The 20,353-nt window shown below is 44.7% G+C and overlaps 1 pseudogene; it reads right to left on the minus strand.

Annotated features, from left to right (window-relative positions):
- LOC114285726 (3-ketoacyl-CoA synthase 4-like) overlaps nt 1-20,353 on the minus strand; it is a 69,676-nt pseudogene that overhangs the window by 12,590 nt on the left and 36,733 nt on the right.

Genomic DNA, 20,353 nt, shown 5'->3' on the forward strand with positions numbered 1-20,353 from the left:
GTGGGGAAAAATTTTGTCAACTTCTTTTAATCTTTTTGACCCTCTAAATCTATTAATATGTAAGTTTAAGCCCTCTGAAATGCTTAAAAGTGAATAGAAATTGAACGAATCGGACAAATGACTAAAGAGAAAAAGCTAAGGAAAAAAAGGGAATTGCTTACAAGTTGTATGTATGCCATGTGTAGGTCATTCGCCGGAAGGGACCATTGCATGACTGGATCACTGTGAGTAATAGTATTGTCAAGATATGTTCACTTATATTTATTCTGATACATAAATGATGTGATTATCTAGAATTATGATTTATTCGATTGAATGAGTTCCAAGAATTGTAACGTGTAATATGGATATGAAATTGTTTATGCTATGATTGGGCCCGAGGCCGTTGTGAAATCTGTTGGGCCTAAGGCTATTTGTCATTATGATAGGCCTAAGACCATTCTGTTAATATGATGGGCCTAAGGCCGTTCTGTTATTATGATGGGCCTAAGGTCATTCTGTTAATATGATGGGCCTGAGGCCGTTCTGCTATTATGTTGGGCCAGAGGCCGTTCTGTTATTATATTCGACCCAAGGCCATTTCGTCTTATGTGGGCCCGAGGCCATTCTATCCTGTGAATGTTATATAAATATTCTTCAAGATACATGCTCATTTACATGCCTCTTTACATTATTACTCACTGAGCCTTGCTCACCCTATATTTATATATGTTTTGTAGGTGGTCAGTTAGGAGGCCAGCCCTAGGTCAGCACCAGGACCCTTTTATTTTGGACCTATGGCGTTAAGTCTCCAACGTTGGAGCCATTTGTCTTTTTTAGAAGCTTCTTTAATGCCACCTTTTTGTTAAGCTTTTAGTGCCTTTTGGGTAAACACCTTGTTAATATAGTAATGGTGGATGGTGTAGCTTGACTTTTCGTGCTCCTTTCGAATTCGACTATCCCTACAGTTCGGACTCCTGTGGTTCTAAATCTGATTTCACAAGTGCAATGTGAAATAGTGAAAACACAAAAAGAGTCCAAATCTGGCAACTCTTTTGGAAAATCGATGTTTGAATCAAATGCCAAAAATAGACTGCTTTTCCAGATTACAGAGTCACCACCTAAATATTTTTGAAAAATTTAGGAAACCTGAGACTCATGCCAAAGGCCATTTATCTATCATCACCAAAGTGTCTTGGCTCGGGAACTTAGGTACGAGAGGGGAAGGTCATGAATTGAGCACCCCACTCATCCAATCAAAGATCGACCTCTACTAATCATGATGTGATTCTTATTTACATTATATACTCTTGTTCTGATTATTTAGACTAGCATTACTATGTGACGCACACAAGTATAGACTAATTTGCAAAAATTGGAACAATTTGATTTCATGTTTGTTTTTGAAAATTGTTTTGAATATGTATCACTTGAACAAGTGATATCATATGCACATTTACTAAAATCATCCCAATTTAAACAATTAGCCTTCATCCACAAGCATTCAAGTAGATATATCATTTAAGCACTTAGCCTCATGGTATTCATGCTTATCATGGAAACAATCACACGCATGTGGTTATGCTAAAGCAATAAGCATTCACTTGGCACTCCAGGGCAAGCTAAAAGAAATAAAAGAGTTAGAAAAAATGCATGATCCTACAGATGCAAAATGACTAATGCAACACATGCAATATGCCATTTTAAATAGGCTTGGCTATTAACATGGCGTGTGAATCAATTTGATAGCATGCTGTAACGCACGTATTTAATGAAGTAATAAATGACAATGCTTGTTAGAATGATGAACCGAGCCTTGATGCATGTAAGACAAGTGTATGCAAACATGGAAAATGCTAAGAGAAACATGATGTTCTAAACTAACCATTGTAAGCAAATAAGTAAAAGGGAGAAAGACGTAGGATTGGAAGACATACACGTTATTACATATTGGCCCTCGTGCAAGAGGGTTCGAATGAGTGTCCGAAAGTCCGAATTAAACTAATTATTACAAAACCGAATGATTGAATAAGTAACTAACTATTAAGCTATAATCAACTAACTAGCTAATTTATTACAACCAAATAAACTAACCATCTAACGAAACATTGCTACAAAAATATTAATTACGACAATCAATAATTAATTACAAAAATAATAATTAATAATTAATCATCAAACAAGGATGCACAAGGATGCACAATGCTTGCATGCACAGTGTTAGGAATGGCAACGGGGCGGGGCGGGGCCGGCGATCACCCTCCCCGTCTCTGATCCCCGATGGTGATAATTTCTCCATCCCTGGTCCCGATCCCCGACGGGGAACCTATCACCATCCCTATCCCCACCCCCAACGGGGATCGGGTTTCCCCGACCCCGAAAACTCCCCAGTCCAAAAAAAAAAAAAAATGGCAGATCACAAAATCATCAAACAGATCAACTCATCAACAATAGATCAACAACAAAATCATCAACATCATCATGCATAATAGATTAAAAAAGAGAAAAATCAGAGAGATGGTGTCGGTGGCGAGGCAGCGACGTTGACAGCAGCAAAGGGAAAGGCGTCGCCGTGATGTTCTTGAGGAGGGAGATCGGTGAGTTCAGCGAGATCGGCGATATGGGAGGACGGAGAGGACAGTGGAGGAGCCGGAGCCGCTGACGCCGTGAGGAAGACAAACACCTACAGCAGAGAGAAAGAGAGAGGGGGGGGAGAGGCAGAGAGGAGATAGACTCCTAAGAGGTGAGTGTGAGCGAGTGGAAAAGATAGAGGCAGCTTAACTCAGCCCTAAACATATATATTTATATATGGAATATTCGGGGAATCTTAGGGGAAATTTTCGGGGATTATCTGGGGCGGGGGAAACCTATCCCCGTCCCCGGCCCGAAACTCGTCGGGGATTTAATTTTCAATACCATCCCCGGCCCTATGGGGATAATTTTCAAGAAAAAACCATTCTAATCGGGGTTGGGGGATCGGGTCCCCATCGGGCCGGGTTTAAATTGCCATCCCTACACAGCGTCCAGAAACTGCCTTGTTTGCCTAAGCATGCTCTATTTCATTTTCAGCCACTGCTCTCTGTTTTTCTGCAAAACACACTGCCTTACCAAACATTGATGGTCGGCCGACCCCCAATGAAGCCTGGCTGGGCCCAAATAAGGCCCGCCTTGCCTTAATTTTATGCAAAATCCTGTTTTTGTGTTCTGAAGTGAAAACAGTGCAAACAGAGCTATCCCTTCTACTCTTCTCTCTCATGGTAAGCCTCAAGAGAAGAATGAAAACATTTCCAAAACCATCATTGAGCAAATTGATTGCTTGATGAGTTAGGGCATGATTTTGGACAAAAATTAATGAATGTAACAAATCAATAACCAGCCATCCCTCCTATCATAGAGTAAGCTCAAAGAGGGAAGTAGACACGCTCCAAGATCCGTCAAAACATCATGAATTGATATGTGACGATTCTTGACACGATAGACTCGACATAACGTCTAGCTAAATCCAACCAATTTTATTCATCTTCCTTATGTCGGTTGACTTGCTTTTAAGCCAATTTTATTAATTTTTTTTATTTACCTTTCCATTACTTAATCAATTTGTCTAATAATGAGAGTTACGTCCACTAAAAGGAGAGCAGTGTTAAATGAGTTGTTTTTGACATTAGAGAGACGTAATGCCCTAATAATGAACCTCCGAAGAGATTAAACCATTTAGCATTGTATGTATCTTTCTCATGTTTAAACAACATTCGGTTAAAATAACTGACACAAAGAAAAGAAAAACCAAGAAAGAAAGAAGGTTGCAGAAATAATTATGCAAGGTTGATTTACTACACAAGTGAGACTCTTTACATGGAATTAAGTAAGAAAGAGCTATCAACTCAAATGACTCGGTGTTTAAGGACTAAACAACCAAAGTCATGAGGACTTACAACACATCAATCAAAATATTCAAAGCATAAACTATTTAAATAAATTAAAACAACCCTAAAACAACCCCTAAAGTGTAAAAAAAATAGTAGCTAAAAGCAAGAGAAAGTAAGTAAAAGAAGTAGAGAAAAAGCTATGGAACAAAGCCTAAGGAGGGGTGGCTAACCCCTTCACTTTTTGAAATTTTAAATCACATTTTTCAGCCCCAAGACAGTCTAAGAACAGTCCAAAACAACCCTAAAACAGTGGCTACAAGTGTGTTTAAATAGCACAAAAAGATAGACAAAAGCAAGAGATATAAAGCTAGTAAGGAAAATCAAGGAGAGGTGGCTATCCCTCCACTTTTGAGACTTTTAAACCATGTTTTTTAACCTTTTTAAATTCTGAAAATCTGTGTAAAAACCAAAGAAAAGAGTGCAAAAACAAAAGGGTATGAGCTATGGGATAAGGTGCAAGAAAGAATGTTAAGCCTCTCTTCCTTTGGTAGCTCTTCAACCCCAAGTTTCAACACTTGGAATGGATCCAAAACAGTAGGAAAACACAAGGAAAAGATAAAAAAAGATTGAAACAAAAGCAAGGAAAAAGGTGACAAGCTTATACCTCTTGAAGAGAGCAAGCTTTGGTTGTTGATCAAACTTGATTCCAAACACCTTCAAGTTTAGGAAATATGATTTGAAACTCGAGAAAAAAGTTTCAAGAACAAGCTTTAATTTTGTATGTATAGCTAAAGAAGGTTTGAAGATCAGAGGAGGAAGGAAGACGGAAGGAGGTCTTTTTAGCTCTTCAAAGCTTTTGAAAAATTTGCTAACCTTGAATTCTGAAGGAAGAGGTCCTATTTATAGAATTTGAGCCAAAATGGTCAAAAATATCTTCAAACAAAGATATTTGTTCAATTCCCGCAAGCTGTCTGTCTGGCACTGTGGGGAAGTGGTTTGGAAATACTCTTTAGATCTTGGGAGACACTAGTGATCCTCGGCTAGTCACCTGAAAAGATACAAACACCCCGGTCGGGGGTGCCGGAATTAGCACTCTGACAGACAAGTCAGTTCAGACACTTAGGATAGCTTATTTACTAAGTTAAGTGAAGTGATTCTTACATACCTTTCTAAATCTGTGGTTCTTGTATTTATACTTGCTTTTTGGGCCTCGGGGCCTGAGCCTACTTTTATCCCATTCCCCTTTTATTTATTTGGAGCTACTGATCTCCGGCTATTCGGCCTTCCTAACGTATTCGACATCCTAGTCACGCAATATGGAGCCGAATAATATCTGATTTCTGGGATACGCACCTTCCAACTCTTTTATTTATTCAGCTCCCACAATTGCCCCCCAAGAACTTTACCAACGACAGTTGGCTGGAGTGCTTGGTTCTGAATTTCGAAAAGCCAGAGCCAAAATTTGGCAGTTGGCCTCATCCTTATGCAAATATCTAAGCGCACCCCTTTCGGTTGTCGTGTCGACTTCCTGCCCTCTCGTACGTGTCTATTTATTGCGATTTAAGATTTTGACGTGCTTTCGAGTATGTATTTTATGACGCTCGTCGCTGGATTGCCTTTTGAATCGTCCCTGCAACTCTCTTCCCCGATATCCTCTCCGTCCTTTGTAAGTTCTCTCATTCCTTGCTTCGAAGACTCTTTCTGGTTTATTCCTTCCTTGGCATATTCTTATAAACTGTAGGGTATGGTGAAACATTTAAAAGACGTCCTCTCGTCAAATCGAATTGCTGGCTTTAAACGCCATTTCTCCATTCCTGATGATGTTCGTCTGTCGTTTGTGGCAGACGACACTCTTGATATGGAGAGGGAGGACAAAACCTCGATTGTCTTTTCTCTTTTGTCAATCGCAGAGGGTGGAGTCCATTTTCCCCTTCACCCATTTCTTAGGGCTGTGCTTCGCCATTGGGGTTTAATCCCTTCCCAATTCAATGTGAATTTCTTTAGAATTATAATGGGGGTTACAATGCTCAACCGTCGCCTTAGAATTAACCTTGGCATCCCAGCCATCCAGCATTGCTATGCCTTGGCTAAGTCTTCTGGTCGGCACGGGCATTTCTTCCTTAGGGCTAAGGATATTGACCATCAGCTAATTACTATGCTTTCCAGTTCTGGGAAACGAGTTGATGATGTTATGGTCGTTGTCCAGGGTAACTGGGAATTTGGCGAAGGGGAGGATCACGTCAACCCTATTCCTAGACGGAGGGGCGAGCCAGGTGGCCGATTGCTTTTTCGCTTTTATTATTTGTTCATTTTTGTTGTAAAGCCTCTTCTTTGAAATGTTATAGCTTGGCTTGTGCAGGGAACGATTTGAAGAAAGTCCTGTCTTCGACTGACGACGCCGTTCTTTCAGATATCAAAGCCGCGCTCAAGTATTTCGACCATCGAAGTCTTCAAAAACAAGGGAGGGCGGCCCACGTTCTGCTTCGTTACGAGCCGACATATACGACCTTCTCGGCGGCGGAAAATATCCCGGTTCCGAAGGGCGAAGATTCTCTTATCGCTCTTATTTTGTCCAATTTCAAAAACTTGAGGCAGGTTGGTTTTGAAGGGTTTGATTCGGAGCGGGGTGTAGCTAATGTTACCGAATCAGATCAGTACGAAACCGAGTCTAACGAGGTATTGAATTCGGCCGACCCTCCATCCACTTCGGGCCGAGGGGATCTTTCACTTGACGACGTTTTTCATGGCTTAGAGGATCTTCCCGCCACAGGCCCCGAAGACATGGCTGGGTTAAGCCTGACAAAACTTGCCAGGAAGGCGAATGCGGAAAGGTTGGCCACGCAGCGAAGAGCGGAGGCCCTTCCGTCTGAAGTACCACCCGCCACTGAATCTTAACTCTCCCTGCCTGTTAGCGAATCAGAGTCCTTGCGCGTTATTGAGTTGGAGACGGCAAAAAATCAGAATGCCGAATCTACTTCGATCGTGCAAGACAGCCAAGAAGTTGAGGAAGAGGCAGAGAAACGCCCTGTCGAATTTGAGGCCGGTTCAGAAGAACAAGGTGGCAAACGTCCTCGATTAGAGGGATCGAATGTGATCGTTCCTTTTGTCATTCAGTCGATCATAAAAAACATGCCGATTTCTTCTGATGCTTCGGCGCTTAAAGATTCAGAAGTCGCATTTAGCTTGGCTACGTCCGTGTCGTTACTGTCTGACAGGGAGGCTTTCCGGGTGGAACCAGATCTGAATGCGACAACACTAGCTGCCCAATCGGCACTTGTGGTACATATTCGGACTTTGCTTCACTTAATCCAAATACTGTTGAAGTTATGGTTTTAAATTCTTGTTTTGCAGACCGTCGGAAGGATAGCCGATATTGGCCGTTGCCATCGCGACGCCGTCAAACAGATTGAGTCGTTTACGAAAAAAAGTTGAGGACAAGAGGAGAAGGGCCGAGGTCGAAACTTTGAGGGCGAACAGGGAAGCCTCAACTGCCGAGGCTAAGGTGGAGGGGGCTCGTAGCGCGGATCAATGGAGATCGGATGCCGAGAAGGCGGCAGACACCAGCGAAGATGCGCTCAAATTGGCCCAGAAGGCGGTCTCCAAACTGGAGGCTGAGTTGGCTGAAATGAAGGCGGCGAAGGAAACTGCCGACTCGGAGGCTTCCAAAGTATTCGAGGCTGGGAAAAATGCTGGACTCGCCGAGTATTTGGACCAAGTCCCTAAGTTTGAAAATCGGGGATTCAAACATGGCTGGCACAAAGCCCTTGCTGCTGCTAAAGTTTCATTGATTATGCCAATACCATATGAGCAAGTGGATGTTGAGCCATTGGAGCCTGATTCCGATGACTGATCTGGGCGACTGACATAGTTTTTAGGATGTCGAATGTATTTTTACAGTTTTTAATTTGGTATTTTTCATGTGTTGCTACAGTCATAGTTTTTTGCTAGGCATTTTCATGCGGCCTTGTAGCTTTTTGTTTAGTAATTTGCGTATATAAAATTTCATGAGTTGTGCTTAACTTGCTAAGGAAAATGTTGTTAATGAATGATATTGCTTTCGGTTATGGTTAGATCGGCTGCTTAGCTTAGGTATTTGGTCGACCAGATTAGTAAATCTACCCTTGTCTTAGCCAGGGCGCGAGCTTGCGAAGCCGAATGGGCCTAACTCGTGGGCTGGCTGAGGCACAGATTGATCGGCGCTTGCTTTTGAAAACATGGTCTAATCGATTCATGAGCCGGCTGGGGCAGTTGAGCCAAGTAGATTGATGAATCTGCCCTTGCCCCAGGCAGTGCATGATCATTCGGGCGCTGGATGAGACAACCTTAAGAACTTTGAAGAATCGATTCGTGAGCCGTCTGGGGCACTTGAGCCAAATATATTGATGAATCTTAAGAATTTTGAATAATAGATTCATGAGCTGGCTGGGGTAGTCGAGCTGAATAGATTGATGAATCTGCCCTTGCCCCAGGCGGTGCAGGATCATTCGGGCGCTGGATGAGACGACCTTAAGAACTTTGAAGAATCGATTTGTGAGCCGTCTGAGGCACAGATTGATTGGCGCTTGCGCTTGAAAACATGGCCGACCAGATTAGTAAATCTGCCTTTACCGTAGCCAGGGCGCGAGCTTGGGAAGCCGAATAGGCCTAACTTGTGGGCTGTCTGAGGCACAGATTGATCGGCGCTTGCGTTTGAAAGCATGGCCGATCAGATTAGTAAATCTGCCCTTGCCTTGGTCAGGGCGCGAGCTTGGGAAGCTGAATTGGACTAACTCGTGGGTTGGCTGAGGCACAGATTGATCGGCGCTTGCGCTTGAAAACATGGCCGAATCGATTCATGAGCCGGCTGGGGTAGTTGAGCCGAATAGATTGATGAATCTGCCCTTGCCCCAGGCGGTGCATGATCATTCGGGCGCCGGATGAGACGACCTTAAGAACTTTTAAGAATTGATTCGTGAGCCGTCTGAGGCACAGATTGATCAGCGCTTGCGCTTGAAAACATGGTTAGTAAATCTGCCCTTGCCTTAGCTAGGGCGTGAGCTTGGGAAGCCGAATGGGCCTAACTCGTGGGCTGGCTAAGGCACAGATTTATCGACGCTTGCGCTTGAAAACATGGCCGACCAGATTAGTAAATCTGCACTTTTCTTGGCCAGGGCGCGAGCTTGCGAAGCCGAATGGGCCTAACTTGTGGGCTGGACAATTGTTATCCGTCTTTTGACGTTTGGGATTACTGACGTTGCCTCGGGAGAGCTGCATATATTGAAGGATAAATGGGCGGGTGCACGCCAGAGGCCCTACTTATTTCCATTCAGGCAACTTGGGAGGGACGAAGATTGGCTGAATTAGACGCCGCAATGAGCCACAATAGCGAGCCTATGCGTACGGGAAGAAGAACGTCCAAGGATCGGGAAACACAGCAGCCCCTTAGTCGTTGAAGCAGATCACCCTGAAAGGACAGGCAACAATGGGGAAAGTCTTCGCGCCCGCGGCCGAGAATCAAGCCCAATGCGATGCCACGACCGTTGAGTTTTGTGGTTTTTTTGAGGAATAGACCAATGACGGAGGCATATTCTATCATTAAAGACCTAGGTGTGGCAGTCGAGTTCGCTCGACAGATCTTCTTGCCGGAAGTCCAGCAATCGATGGTCGGACATCAAGATTTTGAAGTATTTCGAGACGGCATACATGGGGCCGTGAAAGGACTATATACTACTTACGAAGTCGGCATGTGCCTGCGGGAAGCGCGACTTGAGAGTGAGAAAAAGGACGAAAGGAATTGCAGTCTGGAGAGTCGCACAGAAAATGCTGAGCGTGAGCTTCAGGAGCTGAAGAATGTTCAAACGAGCGCGTCGGTGGCGGCCGGTCAATCTAAATTGGTCGTTGAGGAGAGAGTGACCCAACGGACCTCGGGTTATGAAAAGGGGTTTCAGGATGGCCTGAAGGTTGGGATAGAGAAGACCAAACGAGACCTTGCCGAGGAGGTCTGCCGATGTGAAAATCGTGGATTCAAGCATGGCTGGAACAAGGCCCTTCAAACTGAGAAAGCTCTCGAAGCCGTGGGCATTGATTCGGCTTCACCCCTGTATCATCGTCACTACTTACCCTATTCCGATTTCGAAATTGAGAGGAGCGACGATGAGGGTGCCGAATAAATAGACTTTCTTTTATTTTCAACGTTCGTATTTGGTCTTGAAATGTTATGTGCTTAATTAAACGTATTATTTCAACTTACTGGCAAGTTTTGTGTTGCATGGTGCAAATGTTTAAACATGCATTGACCGACTCGAATTAAGAACAATTCTCAGTGAATATTTATTCGGCCAGTGAAGTGGTCCGAATGCATCTCTCACAAAGGCTCCGAATTCGGAGACTATTTTGGCCAATCGTGATACCTACGAAGGGCGCTCCAAATTCGAAGTCTTAATCGGCCTTAAGAGGCTTAATCAGCCATAAGATGTCATGCGCCAAAAGGCAATCCGAATCTGGAGTCTTAGTCGGCCTTAGGAGGCTTAATCGGCCCTAAGATGTTATGCACCAAAAGGGGCTTCGAATCCGGAGACTTTAATTTGGCCAATTGTGATATCCACGAAGGGCGCTCCGAATTCGGAGACTTAATCGGCCCTAAAGTGTCATGCACCAAAAGGCGCTCCGAATCCGGTGTCTTAATCAGCCTTAAGAGGCTTAATCGGCCCTAAGATGTTATGTACCAAAAGGGGCTCCGAATCCGGAGAGTTTAATTTGGCCAATCGTGATATCCATGAAGGGCGCTCCGAATCCGGAGACTTAATCGGCTCTAAGGTGTCATGCACCAAAAGGGGCTCTGAATCCGGAGACTTTATTTTGGCCAATCGTGATATCCACGAAAGGCGCTCCGAATCCGGAGACTTAATCGGCCCTAAGGTGTCATGCACCAAAAGGGCCTCCGAATCCAGAGACTTTAATTTGGTCAATCGTGATATCCACGAAAGGTGCTCCGAATCCGGAGACTTAATCGGCCCTAAGGTGTCATGCACCAAAAGGGACTCCGAATCCGGAGACTTTATTTTGGCCAATCGAGATATCTACGAAAGGCGCTCCGAATCTGGAGACTTAATTGGCCCTAAGGTGTCATGCACCAAAAGGGGCTCCGAATCCGGAGACTTTATTTTGGCCAATCGTGATATCCATGAAAGGCGCTCCGAATCCGGAGACTTTATTTTGGCCTTAGAAGGCTCAATCAGTCCATAAAGGCTTGGAAGCTAGCTTGAGAAAACGAGAAGCTTTGTATTGCAACGGTGGAATATGTACAAGTATCAAGCCCACAAGTTGGGTCAATGATAGAATTTACGTAAATGTGTTGAATTCCAAGGTCGTGGCAGGCTTCTTCCTGACATGTCTGAGAGCCGGTATGCCTCTGTTCCTGCGATGGATTCTATTTGATAGGGGCCATCCTAGTTTGGACCCAATTTTCCATCGGCCAGTCTCCGATCGGCTGGAAGTACCTTCCTTAGGACCAACTCTCCTGGCGTGTATCAGCGCAACTAAACTCGCTGATTATACGACTTGGTGAGCTGCTACTGATACCGTGCCATGGATGCCAGGGCGCGGTCTATTCGTTCTTCGATTAGAATCAGATCCAGGGCAAGCATCATGTTGTTTCGGCCCGTATCAAAAACTTGCGTTTTCAGAGTTGGGAGGCCGATTTCCAGGGGTAAGATTGCCTGGGTTCCAAAGCATAGAGCAAACGGCATTTCTCCAGTGGATCTCCTTGGCGTAGTACGGTGAGCCCACAATACACTCGATAATTCTTCGACCCATTTGCCTTTAGCTTTTTCCAGCCTCTTTTTGATGCCGTCCAAGATGGATTTGTTAAAGGCTTCGGCTTGACCATTGCTTTGGGGGTTGGCCGGTGTAGAAAAGTAAGGCCGAATGCCATATTTGCTGCATAACTCTCGATATACGCCACAATCGAACTGGGTGCCATTGTCTGAGATGAGAGCTCTCAGAATGCCGAATCATGTTGTGATGTTTCTCCATACAAAGCGTTTAATGTCGGCATCTCGTATATTTGTTAAAGCCTCCGCTTCGACCCATTTTGTGAAATAATCTGTCACGATGATTAAGAATCGCTTGTTCCCTGGGGCCCTCGGCAATGGTCCTATGATATCAAGTCCCCACTGAGCAAACGGCCAGGGGCTGGTGATAGAGTTCAACCCTTCGACAGGCAGATGGGTTAATGGGGAGAACTTTTGGCACTGTTCGTATTTTTTTACATAACTCTCTGCGTCAGCTCTCATTGTCGGCCAATAATACCCCTGTGTTATAGCTCGATGGGCCAGGGAGCGTTCGCCAGAATGGGCACCACAACTGCCCTCATGTATCTCTGTCAGAAGCTCCTCCATTTTGTCGGGGTGCACGCATTCCAAATATGGACCAGAGAGGGACTTTTTATGAAGCCCTCCTTGCGGATCCAGAAGTATCGCAGGGCTTTATTTCGCAGCTTGTGTGCTTCTTTTTTGTCCTCTGGGAGTCGTTCAGAAGAGAGGAATGCAGCAATGGGGTCCATCCAGCTTGGTGTGGATTCTATAACGTTGACATGGATTTCCTCTGAAGGGCCAATACTCGGCTCCAGGATGAAACCTACTTCGATGGTTCGTTTGATCTCAGAATTGATGGCAGAGGCTAGACACGCCAAGGCATTCGCGTGTGTGTTCTAGTCGCGTGTTATTTGGTTCAGTTCGTGATGGTCAAATTTTTCCAGCAAAGAATTGGCCGTTTTCATATAGGCCGCCATACGATCGTTTCTTGCCGCGTACTCCCCCTTTAGCTGACTGATTACCAATTTTGAATCATAAAACACAAGCAGACGCTAAGCGCTGAGAAGGTGCGCATTCCGCAGACCGGCTAGAAGGGCTTCGTATTCGGCTTCGTTATTTGATGCTTCGAAGCCAAGCTTGACGGCCTGCTCAATTACTGCGCCGTTTGGAGGCATGATTACAACTCTGGCACCGCTGCCCCTTTGGTTAGACGATCCATCACAGCATAATTTCCAAATATCCCTGACATAAATTCTCCAGTTCGGCTTTGGTCGAACATCGTCAGGTTTGAGGTTGGCATGCTCGCCGGTGAATTCGGCAACAAAGTCGGCCAACACCTGCCCCTTGATTGCGGTTTTAGGTAAAAATTGAATGTCGTATTGGCCGAGTTCAAGAGCCCATTTTGAAACACGTCCTGATGCTTCTGCACTCCGTAGTACTGATCGGAGGGGATAATCTGTTAGCACCCCAATGCTATGTCCCTGGAAGTAATGTATCAGTTTTCTTGCTGCCATGACTAGGACTAAGATTAGTTTTTCCAGTGGAAGGTAGCATGTTTCGGCATCAACCATTGCCTTGCTCACATAATACACTGGATGTTGCTCCCCCTCTTCCTCTTTTAGCAGTACGGTGCTGACGGCCCTATCGGAAACTGCCAGATATAGAATGAGCGGGTCACCAGCGGCAAGTGTTGTCAAGAGAGGTACTGAGCAGAGGTAGGTCTTGAGTCCGTTGAAAGCTGTTTCGCATTCGGCAGACCATTCAAAAGCCTTACCCTGCCGCAGTGTCTGAAAGAATTGTCGGCAGCGATCTGTAAACCGACTAATGAACCTGTTGAGTGCACCGGCCATCCCCATCAACTTTTGGACTTCTTTTACTGAACGGGGGGAGCCGAGTTCCAAGATTGCTGTGACTTGCCTCAGGTTGGCTTTGATTCCTCGGTGACTGACGATGTAACCCAAGAATTTGCCAGAGCTGATTCCGAATGCACACTTGGAAGCGTTCAGTTTCATTCTATATTTGCGTAAGATGCTGAATGTCTTTTCTAGATCGGATATATGATTCTGTTCTTCTTCGGACTTGACCACCATATCATCGATGTATACTTCCATAGTGTGGCCGAGTTGCTCTTTGAACATGGCGGTGACCAGTCTTTGGTAGGTTGCCCCTGCATTCTTCAGCCCAAAAGGCATAACTTTGTAGCAGTAGGATCCTCTTGGGGTGAGGAATGCAATTTTTTCCTGGTCATCTGGATGCATGGAGATTTGATGGTAGCCTTTGTAGGCATCGAGGAAGCTCATGCGTTGATGGCGTGCCGTCGTATCGACAAGCTGGTCGATTCTAGGTAGAGGAAAACAGTCTTTGGGGCAAGCTTTGTTCAGATCTATGAAATCGACGCACACTCGTCAAGTCCCATTTTTCTTCTTCGCTACCATTGTATTAGAGAGCCACGTAGGGTAAGTGACTTCTCTAATTGCCCCGGCATCAAGCAGTTTGTCTACCTCCTCAACAACGGCGGCAGCGTGCTCTGCGGCTGATCGCCGGCCTTTCTGAATGATCGGCTTACATTTGGGATCGACATTCAGATGATGCTGTGTAACTGACGGATCTATTCCCGACATTTCGTACGGAGTCCACGCAAAGACGTCGAGGTTGTTGAGCAAAAAAGAGGTCATCTGCTGCCTGTCGGCCTGATTCAGAGAGGCAGCGATCATGAAGAACTTGTCTGGGCTTCCATCGATGTCAACTCGGTCTAAACCTTCCGTGGCCTTCTCATTTGGGTGCCACCCAACATCATCAAGGATCTCCCTATTCGCCACCTCAATGGAGTTTACTTGCAGTTCCTTTGGCGTTTTGGCGGGAAGGAGATAACATGCTTGTGCCGATTTCTAGGAGCCGCGGATTTTGCTCAATGTCGTGTTTTGTTGGGAAACATAGCAGTTGATGATAGGTGCTTGGGACGATCTGTAAGGTATGCAACCACAGTCACCCCATGATGAGATTGTACGGCGATGGCAGCTTGACGACCAAGAATTCCACATCCACCATTCTGGAACCTGCTCGAACGGGTAAGATGATCTTTCCTAATGGGTACTCTAGATTGGCATTGAAGCCGAATAGTGGATAAGGAGCCGGAGTCAGGTCTGACTCGTTGAATCCGAGCTTGATGAAGGTTTTGTAATACATAACCTCCGAAGTACTGCCCTGGTCAATAAGAACGTGTTCGACGGTGAAGCGGTTTACGCGTAGCTCAACAACCAATGGATCGATGTGAGGGAGTGTTAAGCCAATCAAATCACAGTTGTCAAAGGTGATACTTGGCGTTTCTCAGACCCGCTTTGCTGGCGTGAGTTGCTGTTGGGGGCCTGGATATGATTGGATCGCATGCACGGCCGGGCTGCTGGCAGGCTGTATATCATGTGGACGGTGTCAAGCGGAAATGCATCCTTCGAAAGGGCAGGTGTTTTCATCGCACTCCTCCGGATGCATTGTTGGAGACGTTCGTCCTTTGCCAACTCCTCAAGATGATTAGTTGAGGCATAGCGGCCGTCAGTTTCGTGCTGTCAGGCTCAAGATCGTCGATCATCTGCCCTCGGGGGTCGCTCAGAAACCTGGCGCACTAGTTGTTTGGATTTTGCTATTTCCGAGGCCAGATCACGACGAAGGCGTTCGTTCTCAGCGATGATGTTGTCCAACCTCTGTTTGGTTTGCCCAGCTTGTGCTACGGTCGCTTGTATTGTCTTTTGCGTTGGGTTTAAAGATGAGCAGAGGTCCAAGGTAAGTCTTGCTGCGATGGTTTTTGGTCCAAGCGAGTTTGCTAGAGTGAGGTCATCTTCCTGTGTGGTCTCGTCAGTGGCTATCGGAGGGTCTTCAGTCACGCCTGCCGTGGATGTATTTGAGTATTCCCACAGACGGCGCCAATTGTGGGGAAGTGGTTTGGAAATACTCTTCAAATCCTGGGAGACACTAGTGATCCTCGGCTAGTCACTTGAAAAGATACAAACACTCCGGTCGGGGGTGCCAGAATTAGCTCTCCGAAGGACAAGTTAGTTCAAACACTCAGGATAGCTTCTTTACTAAGTTAAGTGAAGTGATTCTTACATACCTTTCTAAATCTGTGGTTCTTGTATTTATACTTGCTTTTTGGGCCTCGGGGCCTGAGCCTACTTTTATCCCATTCCCCTTTTATTTATTCGGAGCTACTGATCTCCGGCTATTCGGCCTTCCTAACGTATTCGGCATCCTAGTCACGCAATATGGAGCCGAATAATACCTGATTTCTGGGATATGCACCTTTCGACTCTTCTATTTATTCGGCTCCCACAACCGCCATTTAGACCCGGCCGAGCCCCAAAACCCACGGCCGGGCCCAAAGATGCATGGCCCGGCCTAAAAAGAAAGTCTAGAAAATTTTTCATTGATGCCTGGCCGGGCCTCAATGAGGCACGGCCGGTTCTAAATGGACCCGGCCGGGTCTAAAAAGCTGCACTTCAGGCCTTACTTCAAATAGGCATATCTCCCTTATCTGGACTCGGTGTTAGTGACTCTTGAGTCTAAATTGAAGCCCCAGAAGTCTACTTTCCAATGGTGGTAGCCTCATATCTAAATTCTAAGTGTACAAAGAGATATGCCTATTTTAGTCAAGACTCCTCATTTTTATTCTAACGAATTGATGCCCAACTTCTTCCCCAACTAGTTTTCTTCCCTCCCTTCTTATTTTCTTCAACTCCAAACTTATAAATAAGATGTTTTAAATATTTTCCAAAGAGTTCACCTCCATTCCATGTATCTCCACTTTGTCCTTACTCGGTTTACTGAAAGTGCAATGTTTTACATGAAATGCGAACCTGGGAACATCGTAGAAGCATTTGGAAAAATATTTTGAAATGAGGGTTTTAAGGTCTAAAATAATTTGGCCAAAATGGGGTGCAAGGTTTGGGATTAGAGCTTGAATTCAAATTTCTTTGCTGTGAATTCAAAAGATTGCACAGTATAACTTTCATTATCGGGTGTTTGGAATAAAGCGCCTAAGTCTTAAGGGTGGCTGTAGACACCCCATTTTTGACCGTCCTCAAGACTTGGATGTCACCGCTTGGAACACTCGGTGATTATCCGTGTTTGTGTTCGTTTGGAGTTCCCGGAAGTCTCGGCTCGCGCGCCTTGCCTCAGGATCTCCGAACTTGACTGTTTAGTGTCTGGTTTCACACCAAACACTTGTGTTTTGCCTTGGAGAGGCAGGGTAGGCCTTGTAAGGCATCCCCACACACCACCGGCAGTGGCTAGAGGTCACCGGCTGGTCTTTTGCTTCCATCGGCACTATTTGTTGCCGGTCGGCACATTTTATTGCCGGTCGGCATAGTTTGTTGCCGGTCGGCACCTTTTTTTGTCGAAACAACTTTTTTGGGTAGCCGACCACTGTTCATCCACTTTATGGAGATATTTTGTGCCAGCTGTGATAGCTGGCACCAACTCTGCCTCCCTCCATACACGTGTATGGAGGGATCTCTCTCTAAGCAAGCTTGTTGTATAAGCTTTGCAAGAGGGAGTCTTATAAGAGGAAGGGTCTTCCTCTTTGATCTAGGATAGAATTTTGGAACCAAAAACCAGAGCTTTGAGATATAGATACACTCTATCTCTATATCTCCCTTTCTCTCCTCCTTTGTGTGTGTTTCCTTGGCCTAAAGGTGGTTTTTACCTTACTTTTGCACCATTACACACACTATTACACCTTACTCCAAGATTGAGGAACTTGGGGGGTTGATTCTTGAGTTTTTGGACTGGTTTTGATCAAAAGAAGAGGGCTAGACCATTTGTTCTTCAAGGGTTCTTCAAGGGTGAGCATCTTGTTTTATATTCCCCAAACTTGCAATAGTTTTTTACCTATCTTGCTTGCTGTTTTAGCTCTTGTGTATAACATAAAAAGGGCTTGTATTTTCATGCTTTAGAACTTTCATTAAGGTTGTTTTGTGGTTTGAGTGCAAACTCACCCTTCTAGGCCTTGTTTGGTCCATTTTGGTGCCTCTTTGGTAAGGCTTTGTTCACTTCTGTGTTTTGGTCCTTTCACCACTAAAAACCAGTTGATTTTCAGTGTTAAAAAAGGTGGTTTGAAGTCTTGCATAGGGGAGGGACACCCCTCTCCCTTCATTGTTTTGTTTCCTTGCTTTTTGGGCTTAAAAGGGTAGCATGTGTGCTTGATCATTCTTGGCCTCATTTCAGAATTTTTTTAGGTGTTTTAGGTCATATGTAACCTCTATTTTTGGCCGGATTTGTGCCTCCTTGTATGCTTGTAGTACTTGCTTTGTATTGCTCCATTTTGCTTAGAAGTGCATCTCATGATTAGGCCATGATTCTTGTGTGTGTTGGCTTAGTTCCATGAAGCTTTTAGTATTGTTTTTCCATGCTTAAAGTCTGTTGGTTATCCATTTGGTCATGCTTGACATGTTTGTTATAGGTGCTATGTATTTTGGCTTGAAAGCTTTGAGCATGTTGACCTCTAGCATGCATGGTTGTGATCACCCTCATGATTTAACATCATTTAGGACCACATTTTAGTCCAAGAATCATGTTTGTATGTGTGCATACATGACCTCTTTTATGCCTTGAGGGTGTACCCTCTTATGCCTACATTTGAGCCTTGGTGCATACACTCTTTTGGAGTCATTTTAGCTACCATGTTAGGAGGCTTTGGAGTCCCATTCTGCATGTAAAAGGTCTGTCCTTACTTGTTTTAGTCATGCCATGAGTAGTCATGTTGGTGGGGAAAAAATGTCTCTTTTTTTATGCCTTAACCTTGGGACCTTTAGTTTGCTTGTTAGCATGAGTATTGGTCCACCTTTTAGACATCTTTTGGCCGCTGTTTTGGAATGGTTTAAGGTCTGCCCCTTTATGGTTCTAGGCCCCATTGCATGCTTGTTTCATATTTGTTGCATGGTTACTTCATTAAGCCTTGTAGTATATTAATCCCATTGTCAAATTGGTCCATGTTTGCATCATATTTGCACCTTGTATGCTTGGCATTGCACATTTGTCATGTTGGTTGCATAATGCTTGTTGTGCCTTACATCTTGGTATCATGTTGCATTTTGAGCCATGTTTGCATAACATGCATTGCATTTACTTGGTTTGGGGTGTCAAACCAAGTGTGGGAATCAAGGAACATTCATACTTCAAGTGATGTAATGTGCCTCGATTCCCGGTCACCGGGCCTTTGACTCCAACTTGATAAGGCTTCGGTTTTCATTTTGTTTGTTGCATGCATCTTTATATCAAATGGCAAATTTGATTCTTTGAATCACCATGCACCATTGATGGTTCGAGGATCGAGGGACATGCTTCCTTGAGTTCAAAACATGATAGGAAGTATGACCATGCTTACATGTGCCTGAAAGCCCCATGCCATGCACTGTCTATTCTCTGTTTGCTGTCAAAACTGTCTCTGCAGGAAGTTTCTGCCGACCGGCAGAATTCAGTGCCGGCCGGCATTTTTTTAAGTGCCGACTATCAATTCAACAGCCGATGGAAATTCTGGAGTGCCGGTAGGAATTCTGTCTGGCTGGTGGTGCTCTGCAGTGTGTAAGGAACCTGCTCCAGGACTTTGGCAATTTTCAGAGAGATAAGGCAGTACAAACAGAAGTGGCAGGGGTACGGTACGGGTTTTTTCGGGCGAGCCGAGTTCCGAGCATGCATCATCTGCGCACCCCGAGGCAGAGGCTGTGGCCACCCTCTTCTTTCTTTTGCATCCTTTCTTTTAATTAATTAGAAATTCTGTAATAATTTTATTTGTTTATTATTTGGGACTGTAATATTTATTTGGGCCCTCCGAGTGAGGGCAAATCTGTAATAAGTGTGTGTGAGTGTGTGTATGTCTTCCAACCTCACGTCTTCCTTCCCTTTTATTTACCTGCTTACGATGGTAGATTAGGGCATGTTTAAATTCAGCATACCTTATGCTATGCATGCGTGCATTCATGCATTTGTACTGCATGTATTAGGCTCGGTACATCACGCTAACTGCATTTGTACTTCAATTTACAAATCGAATATGTGATAATTGATCGCATTACATATGCCATGCTTAGGTTAACCGAGCCTATCTAAATTGCATCTTGTATGTGTTGCATTAGGCAATTTAACATGAACTAGGACATGCACATTTTGCTAACTAGTTTACTGTTTTAGCATGGAGTACTAGGTAAGCTTTTATGTTTTAGCATATCGCATGCGTGTGAACGTTGCCATGATAGCATGATTACCATGAGGCTAGCTGCTTATGTAATATAACTGCTTGAATGCTTGTGGATGGAGGTTGAATTACCTAAATTGGAATAAAGCATTAAAATTGTGAGTTTTAAGCCCACTAGATAGTGGCAAAATCATCTTTTCTAAAAAGCCCACTTGAGGGTGGCAAAATCCGCATTTTAGCCTACTTGCGAGTAGCAAACCATTTTTAAAACAAACATGAAATGTTTTGTTCCAATTTGGGCGATTTGGTCTATACTTGTTTGCTGCGCGCACAACATAGTAATTCTAGGCTAGTAACCGGTTTAAGAACACATAACGTTTTCAAAATTGGATATCACGGTTAGTAGAGGCCGGTCTTCAGACCGGGCGAGAGGGGGTGCTCATAGCTGACCTTCCCCGATCGTACCCAAGTTCCCGAGCCGAGGCAACTTTGGTGATGACGGATACGTGGCCTTCGGCACCGAGTCAGGGTTT

Source organism: Camellia sinensis, chromosome 2, assembly GCF_055761805.1.
Source record: "Camellia sinensis isolate YWXY chromosome 2, ASM5576180v1, whole genome shotgun sequence".
Lineage (NCBI taxonomy): Eukaryota > Viridiplantae > Streptophyta > Magnoliopsida > Ericales > Theaceae > Camellia > Camellia sinensis.